Here is a 16,603-nt window from a genome sequence, read left to right on the forward strand (position 1 = left end):
TAAAAACTACATCTGTATTTGGACAGTCAGGAGGAGTATACATAGACAGAAGGTACAAGTATAAACTGACTTTGATTGGAAGATATTAAAAAAATTAAGGGGTGAGTAAAAGGATTGCACTGGGAGAGGAGGGAAGGAAGGGGTAGAGTGGAGTAAATTATATCATATGAAGAGGCGTGAAAGATATATCACAGTGGAGGGAAAGAAGGAGGGGTGAAAATTGCTTTAACCTTACTCTTATCAGGTTTGGCTCAAAGAAGGAATAACATATATACTCAGTTGGGTATAGAAATCTGTCTTACCCTGCAGGGAAGTAGAAGGAGAGAGGAACAAGAAAAGTAGGAAGGCTGATGGAAAGAGGGAAAATTGAAGGAGGCAACAGTCAGAAGCAAAGCACTGATGAGGAGGGTCAGAGTCAAAGGAGAAAGAGAGAGAGAGCAAAAAATATAAAGAGACAAATAGGATGGAGGGAAATACACAGTTGGTAATCATAACTTTGAATGTGAATGGGATGAACTCACCCATGAAACAGAAGCAGATAGCAGAGTGGATTAAAATCTAGAATCCCACAATATGTTGTTTACAAGAAACACATTTGAAGCAGAGAGGCACACACAGACTAAAGGTAAAAGGATGGAGCAGAATCTATTATGCTTCAGCTGAAGTAAAAAAAAAAAAGCAAGAGTAGCAATCATGATCTCAAATAAAGCAAAAGGAAAAATAGATCTAATTAAAAAAGGAAGGAAACTACATCTTTCTAATGGACAATGGACAATGAAGTACTATCAATGCCAAACACATATGCACCAAGTGGTATAACATCCAGATTTCTAAAGGAGAAGTTGAACAAGTTACAGGAGGAAAGAGGTAGTAAAACTATACTAGTGGAGGACCTCAACTTTCTCCTCTCAAAATTAGATAAATCTAACCACAAAACAAGCAAGAAAGTAGTTAAGGAGGTAAATAGAATTTTAGAAAAGTTAGATATGATAGACTTCTGGAGAAAACTGAATATAGAAAGGGCTATAAAATTGTGCATACCCTTTGATCTGGCAATACCACTACTAGGTCTATATTCCAAAAAGATTTTTAAAAACAAGGGAAAAGGGCCTGCTTATACAAATATATATATATATATATATATATATATATATATATATATATATATATAGCAGTTCTCCTTTCATTATAATTATAGCTTCATTGTCTCATAGTCTTTGGGACAGCACATCTGCATCCAAATTAATCTTCTCTGCTGTGTAGTATATGCTGACTTCCCAGTTAGCTAGTGCTACTACCTATATCTGGCATGCAAAAACCAACTTGACATTGTTTAAAATATGTCAGTGGATTGTTTTCAGTCCACACTTGGATTTTTGACATTTTTTGGAAGCCTGCTAAGTCAAGAAATCCAACTTTTGAATAAGGGAATGAGTCTTATATCAGGCGGCCATCACTCTTTTGTCATAGGTCAGCTCCCAGTCCCTCCAACGTGACATTTGCATGTAGGACAAAAGGCCTTTTTAGGCCTTTGCGGACAGCAACAATAGTGCACGTGTAAGGCGCACCCCAGGTGTTTAAATAAATACTCGTTCTCATTTGTCCATCCATAAATCTTCAAATGGCTTTGTAGTTTTTAAGACACTATTGTCTCTCTTGCTCTTCTGCTTCCAGGTCTCTACAATCATATATTCATGAGTGAGATCATTTAGTGAATTAGCAGTAATGGCCTAATTCTTAAATTTTCAATGATAACTGCCAAATCCTAGGAAAGTCCTCAGCTTCTTAGTCCTTCATCAGCCATCTGTTCTTGCCCCATTGTTCTGTGGACATAGCCACTTCAGAAGCACATCTGTCTTCTCTGGGTTGGTGCCCATACCTTGTTGAGATACTATGTGACCCACTTTTTTGTTGGATGTTAATTTCTTTTTTTAAAGGAACAAATCCATTTTTAATAAATAGTGCTGTTCTTCCAGCAATTTAGCCACTAATAATGAAGTTCATTTTGAGCCTATTTATAAAGATATTTCTACACAACTGAGCTGGAATTTAAGATTCTAGGCACATGGTTCATACAAACATCAGCAGAAATAGTATTGTTAAAATATGGGATACTGGAATTTCATTAAGAAAAAAATCACTAAGATCAGAAAGAGATGGTTAACATCTTTCTGAGAGCTGCTGAGTTTCTTTTTTGTTCAAATATCCCATTCCTGACGCAGATGAGAATAAATGAGGATAAGATTCAAGTTAGTGTGGGGTCTTTCCTACTTGACCCTCTGGTCTGTTTCTGGTGACTTTATTCTCTATTCTGATTTGAGTCCAGGAGCCAGCAGAAGGTAGTTAATGAAGTTCTGCAAATCTCAGAATTGTGAGGCAAGAGCCCCTGCAACTCTTTCACATGGCCAGCAGGGGGCGGAGGTAATGAAGCCTCCTTGAAAAATATTTCTAGGTTGTTGAGAAAATGTGCAAAGTGTGTGGAAGAAATCACTCTCCGACACATAGCGTTAGGGGCTGAATATGGTGGTCTTATAACATAGGAAAAACCCTATGTATGGCCTCAATCATCCCTCAGAATGAGGATTCCCTCTGCAGTACAAAAATGATGCTGGTGAGGTTGCTAGTCAAACTAAAAATGACTGTTTCTAATGAAAACCACCACAGGATAAACACCACCACCTTTGGAAGGCCAACTTTGTGATGAAAAAAGTGTAAAAATTAAAATCCGCTGAGTTCCACTGCCTAAGCATCTGCTTCCCCAATTAATTACCTACAGATCTGTTGCAGAATCAGGGGGCAATGGCTGGCACCCCACTCTCGTACCGTCATTGATGCACCACACTTCACAGATGCCCTGATATAGACAGGGCAGGCTGTTCACCCCCACAGTAGGTCTTCCCAAATGCACGTCAGTTGTCCTGGCCTCTCTTTTCTTCCCTCCCCCTTGTTTGAAAAGAAAGGTCAGAATCCTAAAGGAAGCAGACTCTTTTTCTCTCATCTTATGTCAGCACACCTCTGCAGTCTCCCCAGGCACCTAGCACAGCTGCCTAGAGTCCCTAAGGCCCCGTTGCAACCCTCATTAGCTGCCACCCTATGATCCAACCCCAGGAGGCCCTTTTCCAAGGCTGTACAAGCAATCAACAACAGCAGGTGCTGGCCGGGCTGCATTTCACTTTTCACTGAATCTCAAGCAACATTATGCTGCTGCTGGACCTCCACCTTTTTGTGAGAAACCAAGCCTTTTTCACTTCCTGTTGGAGAGGAGTGCTGAACAGGAAAGGGAAACAGGGTCTACTTGCTGGAAAAAAAAAAAAGGATGGGCTACATGACCCAAATTGTTTCCTCCCCAGTCCTCAAGGCAAATCTAGATAACCCTCACAAGCTAAACTGTTCAAAAATTTCTTGGCATGACCTTCAGAAATGAATCAATGCATGGGTAGAAGAAGTTGGGAGGCCAAGGCATGAGTATGAATTCAGCACCAGACAATTTATGGACCCCTTTCAGCTGGTCCTAGGGTGGAAACTGTCTCCGAGGACAGGCTTTACAAAAATGCCTGACCCTGCCCTGGGAGTTTAGCGTTCAGTCAGAGAAACAAAAGGGCTTAGTCCATCTCCCCACCAATATGTGTTCTCCAGCCACCGTCTGTGACTCTGTCTAAATCCGGGATTCATTAGATGCCAGAAATCCCACTGCTCAGTACCAGAGTCGCTTCCTGCGCCTCAGGCTCTGAGGTGGCATCAGGGCATCCCGAATGTGAAGGATGCCAACGTATGTATAGCGTTCCATGTCCTGCTCCCAAGTCAACATAATCATCCTGAACTACAGCTAAAATTTTCTCCACCATCTCATACATGGGTTTTTCTTCTTCCTCTAATTTCCGCCACTGATATTTCAGAAAAATCAGAAGTCCCCACAAAAAAAGCCAGACCCTCGAAGAAAAGGAGCAGAGGGGTAATGGTGGTCAGCAGGGCCCTATTGAGCCTAGAGCCCAAGCCCATCCCCAGGTCTGGCAGATTCCAGGCAAACCGCCTTGTGCACAGTTGTCACTGACTCAGGTCTTCCCCTTTGAACCAGATTCCTACATCCTTGTTAGTGCTCAGTATCCGGGTCAATGCAGCTTCAAACTTTGTTGGTTACCTTTGCAATGTATTCCTGTGCTTCAGTAACAGGATTGCACTTAGTCTAGATTCTCTGGATTTCCACTTTGAACAGGACTCGCTTGCATGGCCAAGAAATTATGTAACTCATGCAGCACTTTCACCAAAACTTTCTTCTGTTCCACCTGGGCAGAATGCATGTGCTTCCCTCTCACAGTCCACGACAAATTCATGCTCCCCTCCGCCTCGAGCCTGGGCGGGCACCCCCTTCTTCACCCACAAGACACCCAGGAAGACGAGCCCAGGGTGGCCAAGCACAGGAGGTGCTAAAGCCAGCGCTGCGGACGCCGGCCCATGTTCTGCCGACGCCGACGCCTAGAAGCAGGGGCCAGGGCTTCCCAGCGTCCGGTCGGGGCTCGGGGCGGGCAGCTCGTCCTCCTCGGAGCTGTCCGGCTCCCGCTCTCGCCCCGGCGGCTCCTGGCCCAGTCTGAGGAGGCTGCAGAGGCGCAGATGGAGGAGGTCCGAGTCCCGGGGAGAATGGCCCCAAACCCAGGCCCAGAACGCCGCCTCAGTGGCTGTTAATTTCAAAACGAAGAACTCCAGCTTGTGAATGGGGTAATTAGTCTGTCATTTAAACCCGTGCTGGGGAATGCAAATGGTCTCTGGTGATGATCATTCTCTCTTTCAGGATGGTTCCCAAATCCTCCTGGCAGGTATTTGTGTATAAGACAAAGCTTCGCCAGGCCTGGGTCCAGACATTCAGAGTATAAATGGCAGAGAAGCCCAAGAACCTTGGGAAAAGAAACATCCTCCTCTCTTATTTCCCCATCAGCATTACTTACCACAGCTATCATGCCAGGGGAAAATCCCTTTGAAGAAGGGGACCTACACCTTGCCACCAAGAGCATCAGAACTAGCAGTGGCCTCAAACCCAATCCAATCTGCCTGCAGTTATCAAGCAGGGAAGTAAATAGTATGGATACATGGCCTGGCAACTACTTTTGTCAGTGCTACAGCTCCCAATTCCTTAGCAGCCACAGACACTGAAGATCCAGATAGAAAATTCTTGATGTTAAAGTCTGTAGTACCATCAGCATCAGAACTTATATGGTTATATTAATGGAAATGGTGCTAGAAGAATCATTACTATCTTTCTTCACATCTTGCCCTTGCCAGTGAACCCTCAGAACTACTAGGTCTTTCCATCTGACTTGTAGCTGGAAATTCCTATATTTATTTTCTTTTCTATTAGAACGTGAGCTTCTTGAATATAAGGATTTCTTACTTTTCTATTTGTACCTAGCTGATAAAATACTTTTGTCAGTCTTTCCTCAAGTTCTTCCGATGGGTTTCCAAACACAATGATGTCATGAATGTACATCAATACTTCCAGATAATCAGCGTCTTTAACCTTTTACTATGTCAGTTATCGGTACACAAGTAGATATCCCAGAGATGTCTTGGAGTATACATTAAAACTCTGTCTAGGTATATGAAAATAATAGGCTACTTGTCTCTTCTACCATCACAATCTGATGGTATACACTGTTTAAATGCAAGACTTAAGAACCACTGGCTTCTTCACAAACAGTCCAAGGCAATTAAAACCTGAAGCGTAGTATACTGGTCCACTGTAATTCTTCTTTTCAAGGTCTAGCAGTCTAGCAGTCTACACACACACACACACACCTTTGCATTCTTTGCACTATTATTGACTGTTAGACTCTTTGATAATGGCTTTGACCAGAAGTTCTTTCAGAAGCTTTCTGAGGTCATCTATCACCCATAACGAAATCTTTTAAGATCATTCTGAGAATGGAATTGGTGATTTGCATTCCCTGAGTTGTCTCTCAAACACATTCCACACTTTACTCATGCAATGAGAACATACTTGTCCTCTTACTGAGATTTTTACCTCAACCAGTACTTCAGTTTTTCTAGTACTGGGGAGTCACCAACCTCAGGATCCACTCTAGAGTTTGAAAAAACAGTGCTCTCGGGGCAGCTAGGTGGCACATGGATAGAGCACTGGCCCTGAAGTCAGGAGTACATGAGCTCAAATCCAGCCTCAGACCAAACACTTGACACTTACTAGCTGTGTGACCCTGGGCAAGTCATTTAACCCCAACTGCCTAAAAACAAAAACAAAACAAAACAAAAAAAACAAACAGTGCTTTCGTGGTATATACTGCCACAACTTGTCTCTGTTCTCCTGTAGGCCTCTGCAAAGATTCATGGATGGGTAAAATATATAGGTTTTGGGTCACAACTTATTGTCTATAATATCTTGCTAGCATTTTGAAGATGCTGGAATTTGTTCCAATGAGGCCTGACACTTCTGTGAGAATTGGTGTGTCTGAATACAACAGCCATAGAATATCAAGTTCATTTTGATGTTTGCTGGTTATAGATGGTTTTTATTATTCAGTTCTCCAAGTCTAAACCCTTTCATAGACTTTAAATATACTTTCTTCTCAGGTTTCTCATATAATGATTGTTCAGAACTCCACCAAAAGTGCATTAGTGTACCTATTTTTCCCTCACCCATTCATCTCTTTCCTTAAATGTTCCAAGAATTCTTGTTGGGTTTCTGTCCAATTTGTATTTTTTTTTTCTTTGAGGCTTTGTTTGTTTTCATGTTGTTGTCTTCTTGTGATTTTGTGTCTTGGTCTTCCCTACCACACAGTAGCTTTTTATGGTCAAGTTATTTTTTGTTGTTGTTGTTTGCTCATTTTCCCAGCCTATTTCTTGACTTTGAACTTTATGTTAAAGTTGGACACTGCTCACCTGGGGGTGGGGAAGCACTGTCTCAAGCTTTTTTGTGCCATTGTTTTCAGAGCTAGCTCTAGGGATCTACAAGTTTTTGGCGCTTCCAAGGTGGTGTGGTCCAGGGGGAGGCATGGTCACTCATCTCCTAGGGTATGCTCCAATCTTTACCCAGGAAGGCCCCTCTTCTTTGCAGTCCCAAGTGCTAGCATTCCTCTCTGTCCTTAAGCTGTGACCAAGGCTCCTGCTCTCTTGTGACCAACCACAAACACTCCTCTCTGCACTGCAACTGCAAACCAGATCTGCTTATGGGCAACAGAGCTGCCAAACAGTTCCCAGTCCTGCACTCAGTGTCAGCTCAGGATGCCCTATAATCTCTTTCTGAGCAGTTACCGTCTCTGGGCTGAGAGCTCTCCAAGCTGCTACTGTGATCTCAGCCACCTTCAAGGTCCATCACTGGTGTTGCCTCCACATATCCTCTGAGCTGGCCCCCACCTCAGTGTCATAGACCTCTCCTTCCAAATTCCTAAGTTGCCTCTGGCTGGAAAGTATCTTGCCCTAACTTTTTATTGGCTCTGCCATTCCAGAATTTGATTTGAGGTGTTTTTTTAAAGTTGTTTGGTGGAGAATGTTCAGAGAGTTCAGCTGTATTATTACCTCTTCTCCACTATCTGTGAGATTGCTCCATATTCAACAAAACCTATAATACTAATTTAATCAGAAAATGTGAAAAGTTGCACTACAATGGCTAAGTGCAATTGATTACATGGTGTATTAATAATAACTAAATATAAAAATCAATATCAATGTCACAGAAATAAACTCAAAATCAAAAGCAATAATTTTTTTCATGTATCAAAACATACCAAATAGCAATGCGAGTAACATCTAGTGAATTTAAAGCTTCTTATGACAATAAAGGGCATCAATTAATAGAATGAATAAAATATTTACATAAAAATATTTTCAAGTTAGAAGCAGATAAATTATTGGAAAAATGTTTTTCTGAATGTAACTTGGAGACAATCCCCAGCAAAATATAAAACAAAATTAAAAATAAAACATATCTTTCCTAGAATAAATAATTAATAATACTGTCGATAAGCAGAAAGTATAGTAAAATATGTTCATCCAAAATTTGAAATCTAAAAAAAAATATTGAAAAGAAGCTGTAGTAATGCCTATTTACAGTAAAGAAAAGAAAAAATGAAATATCTCATTGGAGGCAAAACAACAAAGAAAAATATGGAAAAAGAAAAAAATAAGATTTAAAATGCTTCTTTGGGAAAAAATGTGTAATTGAATAAGCACAATGATATTTAAAATTTAGTAACTGAGGTAGTAGCACAAAAGAAGTAAATGAGACAAAATTCCTTCCAGTTGATATCAAACTGACCTAGGAATCAGCTCAAACTCAAAGCTATCACTAATATTCCTTTACATAATAAAGGACCTTTCAAAAATAATTAAAATGTTAATTTTTAAAAATAGAAAAAAAAGTAATGGGAAAATAAAATAACATCTTTTCAAAGATTAATTCCCAAGGATGAGCTGCCACATGTAAAGCAAAATTGGGATATCCCTAGTACAAAGAAAATAAGGAGAAGGAAGGAGTTTGTTTATCCCCTGGTGTTTTGTTTTACTGGGAGACTAGGTGTCCCAACAAGTTTAATGGAAAGTAGCACGCATTTAACTACTAGCTACACAGACCTCCCCTTCTCAGGTCTTTGCTTGCTTTTGCCTCAGTAACTTTTCTCTACTAAGTCTAATACTCAATTTTAATTATGCTATTAATCACTCTCTGCTTGTAGACTCTTCTTTTTAATGAAACTTACACTAGCTTACAGCGTTATTTCAATATGTTTCCACTGTATCGTGTCATCTGAATAGATTTACTATCTGCTCCTCCTACCCTGCATCTTAAATGAGAATGTTTCTCCCTCTATCAAGATTCAGATATTTCCCTAAATCTCTACTCATACCAGCATTAATGCAATAATGGTTCTTGGCTGGCAAGTTTCTCTTTTTACACTTAGCCTTGAAAGATCATTCAGCCGGGGACACAGATGAGAGTATTGTGTTCACTCCCTGTTCTATAGCCAAGCATGAAATTTAAACCAGGTTAAGTCCTGGGGAATCTGGCCTCTAATTAGATGAGCTGGGTTCTCTGTCTTCACCATCTTTCCCTACGTTAGCACCCAGATAATTTACTTATACCCTAGGTTATGGCCTAAAAGTCTAGAGCTTCCTCTAAAATGGAGGAATAAAAAGTTACTCAAGGTATAATATGTATCAGGCATAGGACATGTAATTTATTATTATAGATGAAAGGAAATCTAAGCATAAAAAGACTCAGAAGAACAAATTAATAGAACAAAATCAAATAACTTATAACTAGTTTACAGTCTACTGAGAGGCTGATACTTAAACCCTATCGGAACATAAAGCAGTTTTCAGGACGACCAAGAAAGCACTCTTTTATATTTCACATCAGCTTGACATTGTCTTAGATCACTCCTGATACATTTCTCTTAGGGTAAAATGGCCACGCTCAGGCCAAACCTCTTTGAGGCTGAAGCTTGACTCTTCCCTTGACATAGATCCAAACTGATACAGCCAAAAGCCCCTGGACCACTCAAATCCACAAGATCACTTCCATTCCTGGAATCCCTACCTTATGGACCATTTTGGTCATTTTGTTTAGGAAAGAAAACAAAAAAAATGGAAAAGGAAATCAGGGACTCAGACACAGATTTACCTAACTGAATACTTAGCTGAGTCCACATGCCCTTCATAAGTCTAGACATGGAGTGTACTACTTGCCACATTGAAGAATCATAGGCAGTAGGCCAAGTTAAATGCTGTATCTTCTTTCAAAAAGGCTACTGTTGGGGCAGCTAGGTGGTACAGTAGATAAAGCATCGGCCCTGGATTCAGGAGGACCTGAGTTCAAATCTGGCCTCAGACACATAGCACTTACTAGCTATGTGACCCCATTACCCAACCAAAAACAAACAAACAAAAAAACAGAAAAAAAAACACCAGACAAATAAAAAGGTCACTGTATCATCAGCTCCTCTGACTAATCAGCGAATTAGGGGATCATTCCATCATCTCAAAGCATGAGTCCATTAACTTTTAGTCCTACCTGGCTGAGAGCAAGGCCCAAAGTTTCCTCAAAGTTGGCTGGAATCAGGCAGCTCTGAATGCACTGAAAAGAATGATCTCTATGATTCAATTTAATATTGTGTGTGTGTGTGTGTGTGTGTGTGTGTGTGTGTGTGTGTGTGTGTGTCCTAGATAGGGAGTAAAATGATAGTAAGGAAGGATAGTGGACAAAGAAGGGGACAGTTCATTTAGATAAGGAGGCAAAATTGTTTTCTCAAGGGAATGAGGGGATAGAAAATTCAAATAAATTACATAACCGATGGGAATTGTTCCCTTCCCTAGCAAAATGTGGGGTGCTTGTATTATTATCTCATCAACCAAAGTTAACAGCTTTCAACAGTCCCTTTACCACATCATCAGTTTATCCAGCAATAGCAGGAACAATGGAAATAATTGCAGGCTGTCAGAATATCAGAATAATGGGCCAGGAAAGCAGGCACCAGGAGACCTGGTACATAGCTTATCTCTTATTAATTACATGACACCAATATGTAAAACAAAATCTCTCCTTACAGCTTCTGTCTCCTGGAATTCTCCAAAAACACAGCCCCAGAAGTCCAAATTCAAACATATCACCAACTGGTGAACACTGGGATAATCTCTGCTTGTGTCTCTCATCTCTAAAACCATGTAGGTGTTACATGTGCTTACAATGCTTAGGAATTGGAAGAGCAGCAGACATGTTGTTCTATAGTTGGCATTGATTAACTGATTAGGTGACATGTCATACTGAAGAATGAACAGTACAAATATGAGTCATCTTAGGGAGGCGGGGAGGTGAGGTAGGGAGAGAGAAAATTCAAAACTCAAAAATTTTAAAAACTGAATGTTAAAGTTTATCTTTATATGTAACTAGAAAAAATAAATACTATTTTAAAAAAGGAAAAAGGTATATACATCAAAGGTCCACAAAAGTTTGAGGTTTTTTAAAGACATTTTTATCCATCATTTAATTTCCTTCTAAGAAAAAACCCTCAAATATAATTTTGATGTGTTTGTTTCTTATATTTTAAACCTAAACTATCTGCTGATCAGTAGTCCATTTGTTAGATTTTCTCTCAATTTTCTTTCTCCTCTTTCTTTTTGCTATCATGTCTTTTAGGTACATCATTTATTCTTCACAACTCCACCATATATGAAAGAAGCAAAGGAAAAATTTGTGAAATGTCAACCAAACACTGTTTCATTTGAATTCAATTCAGTAAAGAGTTCTTAAAAACCAAATATGTATAGGGCTTTCTTTCAACTGCTAATTCTGGGCCCAACTAGTCAAATTGAGATACATATGTAAAGAGATACACACACACACACACACACACACACACACGCACACACACACACACACACATGAATGTGTGTATATAGATGGATAAGCCTTATAACTTGTCTGTGCAATTATATACCATAATTTGAAAAATAAACATTCTTCATCCACTTGGTTTTCCCTGTATGGCTACTTAGACTACACTTTTTTGACTGGTTGTGATTTTCATCTAGGAGTCCCTGCAATGCCCTGCATTTTCATGTAACCAATACAATGTCATCCACAAAGAAGTATCTGTGAAACTTCACCATATACAGGAAATTATTAAATTTGAACTCTAGACTGAATCTCTTCTTCTCTTTTTTTTTTTTTTTTTGCTTTTTGGGAGGCAATTGGGATGAAGTGACTTGCCCAGGGTCACACATCTATTAAGTATCAAGTGTCTGAGGACAGATTTGAACTTAGGTCCTCCTGACCCCAAGACTGGAGCTCTATCCATTGCATCACCTAGCTGCCCCTAGACTGGATTTTTTCTAAAACATCTTTGACAAATTTCTATCTATAGCAGGATGACTTGCCTTTGGGAAACTGCAAAGTTCCTTTAGTGACCATGAGCTTCCCCCTTAAACAAATGTCTATATTTGTAATGCCATTTATAATGTTGCTACATATAACTGGGAGTCATGGAACTCTCCAGGTTCCAAAGAATTAAAAATGAATATCAGAGGGCAAAAGAGTGGCAAATGGTGAATGTAAGCTGGCTGCAACACAGGGAAAGAAGAGCACCAGTGGCCTGCTTCTGTGCTTCACTTGTATCTGTAGTATCAGAAACATCTTCAAGATGGCAAGGAAGCACACTTTCTAGAAGATGTGAAGATGAGTTGCACAGGATGGTCACGTAGTCATGGACTGTGTTCTGCATCAGTAGAAGGAAATCACATCAATATGATCAGAGTTCTATTTCATATGTGAATAGCTAGGTGCTAGGCATATCAGTCAAAACTAAGTCTCTGTCCTCAAATAACTTATATTTTACTTGGAACATATGTGGACAGACAATTTAAGAATTACTGGACTAACTGAAAACTACAATTAGAAAAAGAAATCTGGATGCTATATTTCAAAGAATTATACATGAAAAATGCCCAGAACTCTCAGAATCTGAAGGAAAAGTAAAAATAGAAAAAAAATCCATCAGTCACTTCTAGGGAGAAACCCCCAAACAAAAATTCCAAGGAATATTATATCAAAAGGCAAGGTCAAAGAAAAAAATGCCACAAGGAATCCAAACAGCAAGGAACCAAAATAAGTAAAGCCTAAGACTTAGCAGCCTCCTATAAAGGAAAGGAGATCATAAAGTATGCTATCTCAAAAGGCAAAACATAAATGTTTATAACCAAGAAATATTTACCCAGAAAAAAAACTAAGTATAATTCTATAGGAGAAAAATGAAACATTAATGGAATAGAGGATTTCCAAGCATTCTGATAAAAAGTCCAGAACCAAGTAGACAGTTTGAAATAGAAGTGAAGCCACAAAGGAAGCAAGGAAGGTCCAAATATTTGTCCAATTGATAGAAGATATGTGAGGATGAATTATTTACATTATTACACTATTCTATGGTTCTTTTTAAAATTTATTTTTAATCAATGGAATAAAACAAGCATTTCCATAAAATAACATAATTTTTAAAAGATTATTGCACATGAAACTGAAAATATTTTGTACAATTAGCTATTCCTTTTAAATATGCAATAAAGTTATGTAAATTTCATTCTTTTTCCTTTTTTTTCTTCCCTCCCACCCCTCTGCCCTAGAGATGGCTACCATTAGACAGAAATATGTATATGTATATATATATGTATGTATGTATGTATATATGTAAAATCATCGCATACATATTTCTATTTATCAGTTTTTTTCTCTGAATGCAGATAGTGTCTTCCTTTATATGTCCTTTGTAGTTAGTTTGGGTATTTATAATAGTCAAAATGACTTATTTGTTCAAAGTCATTCTTCAAACAATATTGCTATCACTATATACAATGTTTTCCCAGGTCTGCTCATTTCTCTCTTCATTATTTTGTGCAAGTCTTTCCATGTTTTTCTAAAATAATTGACCTCATCATTGCCTATAGCACAGAAGTATTCCATCACAATCATATACCACAACTTGTTCAGCCATTCCTCAAATGATGAACATCCCTATGATTTCAGGTCAAAGAGAGCTGCTATAAACATTTCAGAAAATACAGATTCTTTTCCTTTTTCCCTTGTCATCTTTGGAAATGGACCTAGTAGTGGTATTGCTGGGTCAAAGGATATAGGCAGTTTAATAACCCTTTGGGCATAATTTCAGGTTGCTCTCCAAAATAACTGGATCAGTTCACAATTACACCAATAATGAATTAGTGTCCCAATTAATTTTTCCACATCCCCTCCAACATTTGCCATTTTCCCCTTCAATCATTTTAGCCAATCTGGTAGGTATAAAATGATATCTCAAGATTATTTTAATTTGCATTTCTCTAATCAATAATGTTTTAGAGCATTTTTTTCATATGACTGTAAACTGTTTTGAATTCTTCATTAGAAAACTACCTGTTCATATCCTTTGACCATTTCTCAATTGGGAGATGACCCATTTTCTTATAGATTTGACAAAATTTATTATATATTTGAGATATGAGACTTCTATCTGAGAAACTATCTATAAAAAATGTTTCCCAATTTTCTGATATTGGCTATATTAGTTTTATTTGTACAAAAACTTTTTAATGTAATCAAAATTATCCATCTTACACCTCACTCCACTCTCTATTTCTTATTTATTCATAAGTTCTTCTCCTATTTCTAAGTCCTATAGGTAATATGTTCCATGTTCTTCAAATTTCTTATAATCTATCTCTTAATATCTAGGTCATATATCCATTTTGACTTTATCTTGGTAAATGGTATAAGATATTGGTGTATGCCCAATTCCTGCCATAGTGCTTTCCAATTTCCCCAACAATTTTTACCAAATAATGAATTCTTATCCCCAAATCTTAAGTTTTTACACTTGTCAAATACGAAGTTATTCTATTTATTTGCTGCTGTAAATTGTATTCCTACTCTGTTTCATTGATCTACTTTTCTATTTCTTAGCCAATATAATATAGGGTTTTTTTGTTTTGTTTTGTTTTGGCTAGGCAATGGGGTTAAGTGACTTGCCCACGGTCACACAGCTAGTAAGTGTTATGTGTCTGAGGCCGGATTTGAACTCAGGTTCTCCTGACTCCAGGGCCAATGCTGTATCTACTGCACCACCTAATTGCCCCCTATAATATAGTTTTTAATAAATATTGCCTTATAATAATAGTTTAAGATCTTAACAATAAGAGAAGCCTTCCATAAAGACAGAAAGGCAATTGGAGAGATTCTTGTATTCCTCTGTCCAAAGATTACAGAAACTTAGACCCAGGGTAAGGGTGATCAGACTGAAGTAGACAATGTAGTGAGAAGGAATTAGCATTAGAAAAAGGCATCAGCAAGAGGCTGGTGAGTCTCTGGAAGAGTGAATTATCCATTAGATAGACAGGGTAGCAAGGACAGTCTTCTTCATTAGTTAAGAGCGGGTGGCCCTGAGGGGAATAATCATGGACCTTTTGTTTAGTAATACCATGGCCATTTTGACACTTGACAGGATACCTAAGGTTGCATCCCTATTAGAAGAAGTAAAAGGACACATTATTGTCAACTACTCTACCTGCAGTAACTTTCCAGTTGCTTCTGAGAGCACCAACTCCAATGGAGGCAATATCTGTGCTCCATCAGTAGGATATTCTTCCAGTTCTAGATAACACAGGAAGAAACACCTTGCCAGATAATAAGTCAATTATCTGGCAGATGCTGGGTGCCCTAATTTCAGCAGATACTCCCAAGAGGCTCACTACACTCATGTTTGTGTTATAGCTGAGAGGGGATGTTTGCCTGGGCACAATTCTTTCCTTGAACTCAGAAAAAGAAACAAAATAAATATTGCCCATAGCAAGTCTTGCAAGTAGGCACAAAGGTCCCCAGGAGAATTACTAGGAGAGGCATGATAGCAGTAGCTGGGGTAGGTAACAACGGGAGAAATGGCAAAGGTGGAAGTGGTTGAAGGTTGGCCTTCTCAGGACTTCCCAAGGCAGAATGGTGCCAGGAAACCTGGGAACCAGAGATTGGGGCTTCCACCCAAGACCCTCCTCTGGATCATGGACTAGGTAGGGAAGGGGAAAAAGAATAAGCATTTACTGGGCAAGTCACTTAACCCTGTTTGCCTCAGTTCCTCAGCTGTAAAATGAGCTGGAGAAGGAAATGGCAAACCACTCCAGTATCTTTGCCAAGAAAACCCCAAATGGGGTCAAAAACATTCAGACACGACTGAAAAACAGCTGAATAACAATAGCAATACATATCAAATGCTGTGCTAAGCACTTTTTACAAAAATTATCTCCTTTGATCTTCATAATGATAAGAAGATGAGAAAATGGACAGGATTCCAAATTTGATGTTGTGACAGACATACAAAGATTCATTGAACCATCAAATTTTGAGAACAGGAATCTGCCTTGCAAAGTGCTTGGATAATTAGGAAAGAGAGTTTCCCAGTGCCAGAAGATTGATTTGAGAAGGGCTTGGTCCCGGAAGAGTGGAGAATGTCCTTCAGATCCTATTATGATAACCTCCACATTTCCATTGGTAAGAAAGAGGGAAAGATAGGGTGAAATGTAAAGGCTAGCCCTCCATACTCTGCAGTGTGCGGTGCTCCAGACCACAATCCCTTGCCCCACTTTAGAGACACGTCCCCCCCTACACACACAGATCCAGGGGACCAAAGATTTTTATCTTCACAATTATATATTGGCCACACGGAGGGACTTGCTACCATTTGGCACTTTAAGAGATTGGAGTTCAAGTTACCATAGTCCCGGGAGGCTATAATCCTGAGGCCGCCACATCCTGCTGTCCAAGTTTGTTATCTGGTGCCACCTTGTAGATTCCAGGTCAGTGTAACATATTGTAGTTTGCCCTTTCTAACCAATGTGATGGGCAGCTGTGGCAATACTTAGCACATTACATTCATGCATCACAATTTGTTTGGTGATTCCATGTTTGATGGGTATCTACATTGTTTCCAATTCTCTATTATAAAAAAAGGCTACTATAAATATTTTGATGTATTTTGAGACTTTCTAATCAACAGCTTCCTCAGGGTATAATTGTAGGAATTAAACCTCTAAGTCAAATGATATGGATATTTTCATCAATTTTTTTCTTTTGCAT

The 16,603-nt window shown here is 39.0% G+C and overlaps 1 pseudogene; it reads right to left on the minus strand.

Annotated features, from left to right (window-relative positions):
- Positions 1–3,580: 3,580 nt before the first annotated feature.
- Positions 3,581–4,454, minus strand: LOC110200861 (LEM domain-containing protein 2 pseudogene; annotated as a pseudogene).
- Between the last annotated feature and the right edge of the window lie 12,149 nt (positions 4,455–16,603).

The sequence above is a fragment of the Phascolarctos cinereus genome, unplaced genomic scaffold, assembly GCF_003287225.1.
Source record: "Phascolarctos cinereus isolate Bilbo 61053 unplaced genomic scaffold, phaCin_HiC Scaffold_726;HRSCAF=1367, whole genome shotgun sequence".
NCBI classification, from domain to species: domain Eukaryota; kingdom Metazoa; phylum Chordata; class Mammalia; order Diprotodontia; family Phascolarctidae; genus Phascolarctos; species Phascolarctos cinereus.